We start from the raw sequence: 9,594 nt of genomic DNA, 5'->3' as shown, positions 1-9,594 counted from the left end.
CTGGCCTTGTTTCTTTTCAACACATGCTGTTCATACTGTTTCTTCTGCCTGGAATTAGCTTTCTGTGGTCTTGCTGAATCAATATAAATTTATCCTTTAGATCTCAACTCCATCATCACTTCCTTGGGAAATCTTTCCTGATTCCCCATCTACATCAATCTCCCACTGCAGGCTCTCAAAATACCAAAACACTTGCTTTCAAAGACACCTCTCCCATTGTGATTTTATGTTTAATTGTGTGGTTACTGGACTAACAGTTCCTTCTCCTTCCTAAGCTCCACAGCTTCTTTTTCTTCATGTTGAATTCCTCCGGTCTAGCAGAGGGCCTGACTCATAAAATATACTAATGGACATGAACTGAATGTTACTTACAATAGATATTAATTATAGAAAGAAAAAACCCTTTAAATTTTAGTCATAATTACTCCACTAAGTGACCTGTGAGATACTGGAGACTATACTTTTTTGGTCTTTAATTTTCTTAACCTCTGAATATGAATAATAACAACAGTGCTCAAAGGATATGATAAGAACAAAATAATAGATGTGAGTGAAACTTCTAGGGATTAATTTAAAAGATATTTGAAATGCTTCAAATTTCTTAGATAAATGCTACCACCTACATATTTGATGCTAAGAATTTGAGCTGCACACTATTTACAATAGGCAAGACATGGAAACAACCTAAATGTCCACTGATGGATGGATACAGAAGATGTGGTACATACATATACAATGGAATACTCCTCAGCCATAAAAAGAATGAAATAATGCCGTTTGCAGCAACATGGGTGGACCTAGAGATTATCATACTAAGCGAAGTAAGTCAGAAAGACAAACATGTGATAACACTTATATGTGGAATCTGAAATATGACAGAAATGAACTTATTTACAAAATAGAAACAGACTCATAGAGAACAGACTTGTGGTTGCCAAGGGGGAGGAGGGGCGGGGGAGGGTTGGATTGGGAGTTTGGGATTAGCAAATGGAAACTACTATATATAGTATGGATAAATGACATGGTTCTATTGTATAGCACGGAGAACTATATTCAATATCCTGTGATAAACTATAATGGAAAAGAATGTGAAAAAGAATATATATATGTATGTGTGTGTATATATATATATATATATATACTTATATACATAGATATACACACATGCATATATACACACACACACATATATATTTAATCTGAATCATTCTGCTGTACAACAGAAACTAACACAACATTGTACATCAACTATACTTCAATAATTAAAAAAAAAGAATTTGAGCTGCACAGACTAATTTCTCAATTCCACCCTATCAGTTGCTATCTGTATATTTAGGAATAATTGATGGACAAGCATATTTATAATAATTTACAGTTTTAGAAGGCTTACATTCTTAAAATTATTTTTTCTTCCTCTTTTATTGAGATATAATTGACATACAGCTCTGTATAAGTTTAGGGTTTACAACATAATGATTTGACTTATATACATCATGAAATTATTATCACAGTAAGTTTAGTGAACATCTATCATCTCATATACATACAAAATTAAAGAAATAGAAAAATACTTTTCCTTGTGATGAGAACTCAGGAATTACTCTTAACTTTCATATATAACATACAAAATGTTAATTATATTTATCATGTTGTACATTACATCCCTAGTACTTATTTATCTTATAACTGGAAACTTGTATGTTTTGACCACCTTCCTCCAATTCCTCCTCCCCCCACGGCCCTCCCACTTCTGGTAACCACAAATCTGATCTCATTTTCTACGAGTTTTTTGTTTTTGAGGCATAACTGACCTACAACACTATGTTAGTTCCTGTTACGCAACGAAGTGATTTTATATTTCTATACATTTCAAAATGATTACCAAGGTAAGTCTAGTTACAATGTCACCATACAAAGATATTACATAATTACTGACTACATTCCTCACTGTACATTTCACACCGTGACCCATTTATTTTGCATCTGGAAGTTTATACCTCAATGTCCCTCACCTATTTCTTTCCTCTCCCCGCCCCCTTACCCTCTGGCAACCATCTTTCTGTTCTCTGAATCTATTAACTCTGTTTCTGTTTTGTTATGTTTGTTCATTTGTTTTGTTTTTTAGGTTCCACATATAAGTGAAATCATACAGTATTTGTCTTTCTCTGTCTGACTTATTTCACTAGGCATAATACCCTCTAGGTCCACCCATGTTGTTGCAAATGGCAAGATTGCATTCTTTCTTATAAGTGAGTAATATTCCTCTCTCTATACATATCTACTTTATCCATTCATCTACTGATCTACTGATGGGCACTTAGATTGCTTCAATATCTTGGCTATTATAAATAATGCTGTTATGAACATAGGGGTAAATGTATCTTTTAAAATTAGTGGTTTCATTTTCTTTGGATAAATACCCAGGGTGGAGTTGCTGGATTGTATGGTAGTTCTATTTTTAATTTTTAAAGGAATCTCTGTATTCTTTTGATACTGTGCTTATTGTTAAAGGCAGAAGTGTAGGTATTCATACATTTAATAACAATAATGTTTTTGTATAACACCCTGTAGTTTACAATGAACTTTCATAGGCATTATTATGGTTCCATTTCATAAATGAAAGAACAGGCTTCTGTTTATGTTAAGTGATTGAGTTGCCGAAGTCACAGACCTAGTGAATGAAGAGCTGAAACTTGGCCAGAGATTCTCTGATTTAAGTTTAGTGCTCAGCTCCAACACCCTGAGCAATTTCCACCACCGACCAATTCCTTAGCAGCTTTCTCCTCATTGTGGCCACATATGAGTTAGAGATAGATTTCGTTTCCAACTGCTGTCAAATTCTTTGGGCTGCACATTTCAGCCTTTGCATTGTTTGAGGCTGGGTTTGAGAGTCTTTCTGAAGCTCTTTTAATGCCCACTTGAGGTCAAAGTGATTTTGGCCAGATACGAATCACAGTAACCACAAGGACAATTACTACCGTTGTGATATATTGAGTACCTACTCTGTTTCAGATGCCCTCCTGGATTCTTTTTATCTACTCCATGTAGTTTTTATAACGATCTTGCAAAATAGTTGTTATTATATCCATTTTACATTAAACAAATGGCCTTGCCACAGGCCAGACTGCTTGATGCCCGAAGTATGAATCAAAACCAAGTCTGTCTGGCTCTAGTACTCCCCAATATACCCCTGCCTCTTTAATTCATAAAAGAGGATCTAAGTATGGAAGAGGAAGAGTGATCTTACATAAGCAGGCATCTGGCTGACACACACTGTCATGGCCACGCCACTGTTCAAGGCCAGAATCTTTTTGGATTGGTTAGTAATAACCAAGCCATGTCTGTTGCTAAATACTTTTAGACTAACCTTTGACGTTAGGTACATACTTGGCACCTTATTGTTTGCTCATAGCTGAATCAGACATTTCTGAAAAATTAGGTTGTGTTGGTTTGTTGAAATGTCCCTGCTAATGGCAAAGCTTATATTTCTAGCAACTATCAATGGACTGTGATAGATGGAGCCACCAAACCTTCGAGTCATATGCAAATGCTAAAGTAAGAATATAATAGTCATGTTCTCACTCCTTCTCAAAATTACGATTGGGTATGAGAAATAAAGGTGCACATTTTCCCCATAACAGTTTACAAGAGTTTAATTGAAAGTGAGTGAAGTTCACCTCTGGATCCCGACTGGCTAAAAATATCAATGCCACTAGAATACAGAACCTTAAAAACATCCTGCTCCACCCTAAGAACAAAATCCTCACCGCTGATGAACCAAAAGCAATGAAGTAGTTGTCCTACTTCTGGTGAATTGCTGTATGACAGAGAGAAGAGGAGAAACAATTTTGATAGCTTTGGGTAGTCAGTCATAAACGTTAATCAATGGCGTAGTAAGGGAAGGAAGATATGGTCTTCTTTCCTATGCTTGTTCTCTCTGGCTTTCCTTTCTAACTCACATTTACTATCCGCAAAGTACTGTTCTAAATACCTTATATATAAAAATACTATACCTATTTTGAGATTCAGTGGTTATATGTATGTATTATATATATACACACACTTTTATATATATAGAACTTAGTTATATATATAACTTAGTACAATGTAGTATGACATGTAGTATGCACTATATAAGTATTATTTGCTCATTCAATTCTTATATAAAAATGGTACAAGATCAACAAGCATGTGAAAAGCATGCTCAACCTCATTCATCATTAGGGAAATGAAAATTAAAACCACGATGAAGTACTACTTCCTGGACATTAGGATAGCTATAGTAAAAAAAAAAAAAAAAAAAAAAAAACCAAAATAAAATGGAAATAACAAGTGTTAGCAAGGATATGAAGAAATTAGAATCTTCATACATTGCTGGTGGGAGTGTAAAATGGTGCAGCCACTTTGGAAAACAGTCCTTCAGTTTTTCAAATGGTTAAACATAGAGTTGCCATATGATCCAGTAACTCTACTCCAAGAGAAATGAAAACATATGTCCACACAAAAATTTGTACACAAATGTTCTCAGCAACATTATTTATAACAGTCAAAAGAGAGAACCAACCCAAATGTCCAGCAACTGTTGAATGGATAAACAAATGTGGTATTTCCATACAATGGATTATTATTCAGCCATAAAAAGTAATGAAGTACTGATACATGGTACCATGCGGACAAACCTCGAAAATATGCTAAGTGAAAGAAGCATGACAAAAAAGGTCACTTATTGTGTAATTTCATTTATATGAAATATCCAGAATAAATCCATAGAGACAGAAAGCAGACTGGTGGTTGCCAGTGGCTGGGGGTAGGGGAATCGGGAGTGACTGCTTAATTTGTACAAGGTTTCTTTATGGGGTGATGAAAAGAACTTGAAAGTAGACAGAGGTGATCATTACTAACACTGTGAACATACTAAATGTCACTGAACTGTACACTTTAAGAGGGTTAGTGGTTAATTTTATGCTATATAAATTTTACCTTGATTAAAACAAAATCCCGCAAACTGTATGAAGCAAGTACAATTATCTCTTTTTTTCCAAATGAAAATACTCAGGCACAGAAAGGTTAAGTAACTTGCTGCAAGTTGCATAGCTAGTTAGTGGAAGAACAAAAACAGGAGTCTAGGCAGTCTGATTCTAGAGCACATACTCAACTTCTTACGAACGTTCCTCTTACTACTCCTTTTGGATGTTCTTTGATTTGATTCAAGTGACAATAAAAAGTAAGAGCCAGCTCTAAAACAGGATGTGTGGAGAAGGAAAGGGATGATCTAATATATACTTAGGGTGAATGCATTCATATGTATGATTAAAGAACACCACCATTTGGCTGTGCAATATTGTGAAATCACAAGGATGCCAGTTTGTGAGAGCTCTTGAAAACCAGTCAATGAATTTCACTGTTGATGCTTTCTTGCTGTCTAATAAAATGACCAGTGCATCACTGAGTGAATTAATTTGAAGTCATCTTGCTCTAAGGCAACCAATAAGAGAGATGGATACGGTGAGAACTATATAACCTCTACCTTGTACACATATTTATAGCCATATTTCTATAGCATATAAATTGTTTAAACATAAACATTTTAACACCTAGATCATTTAACTGACTAGGGACCACACTAGGTAATGTCCAAAGCAAGTTCAGATCATGTTAAAACATCTAAGATTTCAGATAGATAGTAATAGTGGTAAAACATAAAGACTTATGGATAATTAAACTCTTTGTCATCTTATAAATTATTTTAATTTTTGTGTTCAATTGAACTAGAAAGTCTGACTGTACTGTCATTCATTATGCTTATCCAGCTTCCCTCAAGGTCTCTTCATGCACCTGGACAAAGTTAAAAAAAAGGCACTTCAAGTGATAGCCCAAATTATTCATAGAGAGCCTCTGGCATCACTAACTAATAAGAGTAATTTTTAAATGATATAAATAAATAAAAACAAATGGTACATATTAGTTCAGTTTCCTTAGACCTAGCTTGTAACTTCAAAACCTTTTGGAATTATATGATAAATTTTAGAAGGATGTTTTATTTTTATCTTGATATTTTATATATATAATTTTAAATTATATACACATGTAATTTTTTGGATTATTTAATATTTTTCATCTTGAAAGCAATAAATCTCATCTTCTCATCTTTAGGCAACAGACTAGTATTTTTGCCTGTTTGTCAGAGTATCATTGTAAATCAATTTGGGAAAGGCGCCTTAGTTTTCGTATACTAAATGTAAGGAGATTCTTGTTCCAAATAAAAATGGTTCTTTCCCTTTGGGAAGTGTGTTGAGATACTACCATTTAAAAAAAAATAAACACTGCGATCAGTGGCTGAAAGTTATCCATCTTGCTTTAGCAACTTTCTGTTTGCCCCAAACTCGCCACTCATTCATTTCTACCCTGTGGCTTCTATCTGATTTTCAAGTCCTTTAAGCAGACGCCTACAAAATCATCTAAGTTTTAAAAACACCCCTGAATGCTACTTGTCTTCAGGAAGATTTCTCCAATCAACTTGCTGCCACAAAGGACACACTGGCCAGCTCTACTTTTAATTTAGCAAGGGATTCATTTCTTTTTCTTTCTTTTTTTTTTTTTTTTTTTGCGGTACGCGGGCCTCTCACTGTTGTGGCCTCTCCCGTTGCGGGGCACAGGCTCTGGACGCGCAGGCTCAGCGGCCACGGCTCACGGGCCCAGCCGCTCCGTGGCATGTGGGATCCTCCCGGACCGGGGCACGAACCCGTGTCCCCTGCATCGGCAGGCAGACTCTCAACCACTGCGCCACCAGGGAAGCCCTCATTTCTTTTAATGGGCTGTAGAGATTATGTTCAGCTGAGGGTTTGCTTAACATTTTCTACTGAGATGAGCCTTGCCTACTCTCTTTATGAAATCTCATTCAAATAAATGTCAGCTCTTCCAAGAAGCCTTCACTTACTGTCTTAGCTTGTGGTTTCCCTTCCTCCCTCTCTCCTTTCCTCTCTGCTTCCAACCTCCCACCCATAAACGTTGATCAAGCACCATCTAGGTGTCACAGACACTGCGTTAGACACTTTGTCAACCATCCCTGCCTTTCATGGTCTGCAATATTCTATGGCTGCCAATTGTCTTGCTGGTAGTGATCTCATACAACCTACGCAGATACGAGCACCTTGGTTCAAGAACTCTAACTGATTCATGGCTGCCTAAAAAAATCAGTGTGGTGAAGCAGAAGGAACAGAGATGGAAACACAGGGTTAGGACAGTTAGCATCAGTCTCAAGGGAGCAGTGGATGGATGTAGCCAGAAAGAGAATGGAGAATATTAGATCTTTGCGGCAGCTAGAACAGCTAGACTAAAATTTTCAGTAGTTTATAATACTTAAGATCTCCTGAAATGATCCCCTCTTGGAAACTATTAAAAAAGAAAACCACAACAACATAAAAATGAGTTACAATGATATGTTTGCTGAAATATTTAGGGGAACAAGTACCGATGTCTGCAGCTAACTTTGAAATCTACCAAACACACATGACAAATTGTTGGATGGACACGTGGGCAGATATGTGCCATAGCAAATACAGCACAACCCTAATTATCGACTCTTAAGAGGTGGGTTTAGGGATATTCACTGTAAAATTTCTTACAGCTTTTCAGTATGTTTGAAAATTTATATAATCAATGCTGGGAGAGAAAGCTAGTTAAAAGGTAAAAAGGCAATATAAAGAGATGTTCTCTGATTTTACCCACTGGTCAATCTATAAACAGATAAGTTTATCTGTGAATAAAGCCTGTGTGTGTGTGTGTGTGTGCACGCACGCGCGCACGTGTGTATTGTGAATCAGAAAAAAGGTTCATTTGCTACCAAAAACCCACTAATGTTGACTAGGTTTCATAGGACACATTGATATATTAGACTAATGTGCGTTTATCTCGCTTATAGTCTGCTTTGTCCACATGTAGTGAAGGAAATTCTTGTCTAACGTGTTTTGACAATAGTAATTCATCTGAAGCTTAAATAAAAATATTTGATGTAAAACTGAGTTATGTAATTTCTGAGTGCATTTCACAATGAAGCTGCACATCAAAAAAGGTCCACTTCAAACCTAAACTTCCCTCTGTATTATTTTTCCTCAAGTGCTAAAAAATATTTTGGGAATGTATGATGACTCATGATCATTTTGACCATTTTAAAGCCATTATTGGAAGGCAAGGGTTTAATCAAGGGACAGTCATCGTTTACGTTCAAGTAGGCATTCCTAAAGTAGCTGCGAGCAAGGTGGAATATGCTGAAGAGTGTCTGAAACACTTAATACATCTGGATCAATAAAACATATTTCAATTTGCAAAGTCAAGAGTGAAGGGCATTACCAGAAACAACTGCATAATAAGGCTGTTCAATCTTTGCAGACTTTATGAATGAAGTTGACAACTGATACACAGTGAAAGAAGTACCTGACAAAAACTAGGAAATGGCTTTTATTCTTGAATCTGAGCAACGCAATTTGTAAAATGGAGCAATTAACTTTAAAATGCCTTCCCCTTATCTGAATTCTTTTGAGTCATTCAGTATTAAGCTTTAAAAGAGTGAAGAGAACATGCTAGAGCTTAAATTTTTCATATTTTCCACACAGTAAAATATTTCTGAAATCCCTAACAGCCACAGTGATTTAGAATGAACAGATTGGTAAAACCTTTGGACTTATCATTTCTTCCCTGCAAACAGTAACGACAGAGAGCCCATGTTTCATGGTGGATGTGATTCCTTAGGTACAAAGGCAAGGCGACAGGCAGTTTGGAAAGGATTTCTTTTTTTTTCATTATGAACCCAGGTGGCATATGAGTCATGTCTTCTGTCAATCACCTTCAGGCTAAAAAGAGCCCATAAAAGTTGAGTACTTTGGCATTTTTCTCTTTTTAAAACATGCCCATTTTTTTTGCACATTGGACAAAGAATGAATGCAAGCTTAAACGCCTATGGATTCAATATATCTTGCTAAATTCCTTCATTCTAGGGACACGGCCACCATGACAGTGTTGTTTAATGCTCCTAAACCGTAGAGACGTAAACAATTGTTTAATAAGAGACCAGATGCTTTTAACAGACATCTTCAAATGAAATTACTATTTTTTTAGCTTCTTTATATTTGGACCTATAAGTTATGACCAAGAATTTTCCAAGTGTTATCAACAAAGAGGTTCATACGTAGAATAAAATGTGTTCTCAAGGATAACCCAGAAACAATCCACTTAAGCTTTCATAAATCACTGACTGCTCAGTTCCCACACCGCATGCATTTCAAACGGTCAATCAAGTGGGCATTAGGGCCAACTCTGTTCCCTATGGTGAAACTGCAAGAGCTTGCAATGTGGTTGGAAACCATTCGTGAATGACAAAAGATCGAATACGAAGGAGTCTTAATGAGGGTAGCATAGGTTACAGAAGTTTATTATTGGTGAGACACAGAAAGTATAAAGAAGTGATATATTTGCTTTAAACTCTCCTAACAGTTATCAGGGCATTGCTGGCCTTTGTAAAGTTAGATGTTTACAGTATTGGGAGAGTTTGAAAGCTCATGGAAGAAGGAGATTCAACTGGGCCAATTAAATTCAATA

Source organism: Delphinapterus leucas, chromosome 16 (assembly GCF_059928025.1).
Source record: "Delphinapterus leucas isolate spDelLeu-1000000601 "Yukka" chromosome 16, BTC_Dleu_Yukka2, whole genome shotgun sequence".
Lineage (NCBI taxonomy): Eukaryota > Metazoa > Chordata > Mammalia > Artiodactyla > Monodontidae > Delphinapterus > Delphinapterus leucas.
The sequence above is the reverse complement of the archived record's forward strand: the minus strand, read 5'-3'. Positions refer to the sequence as shown.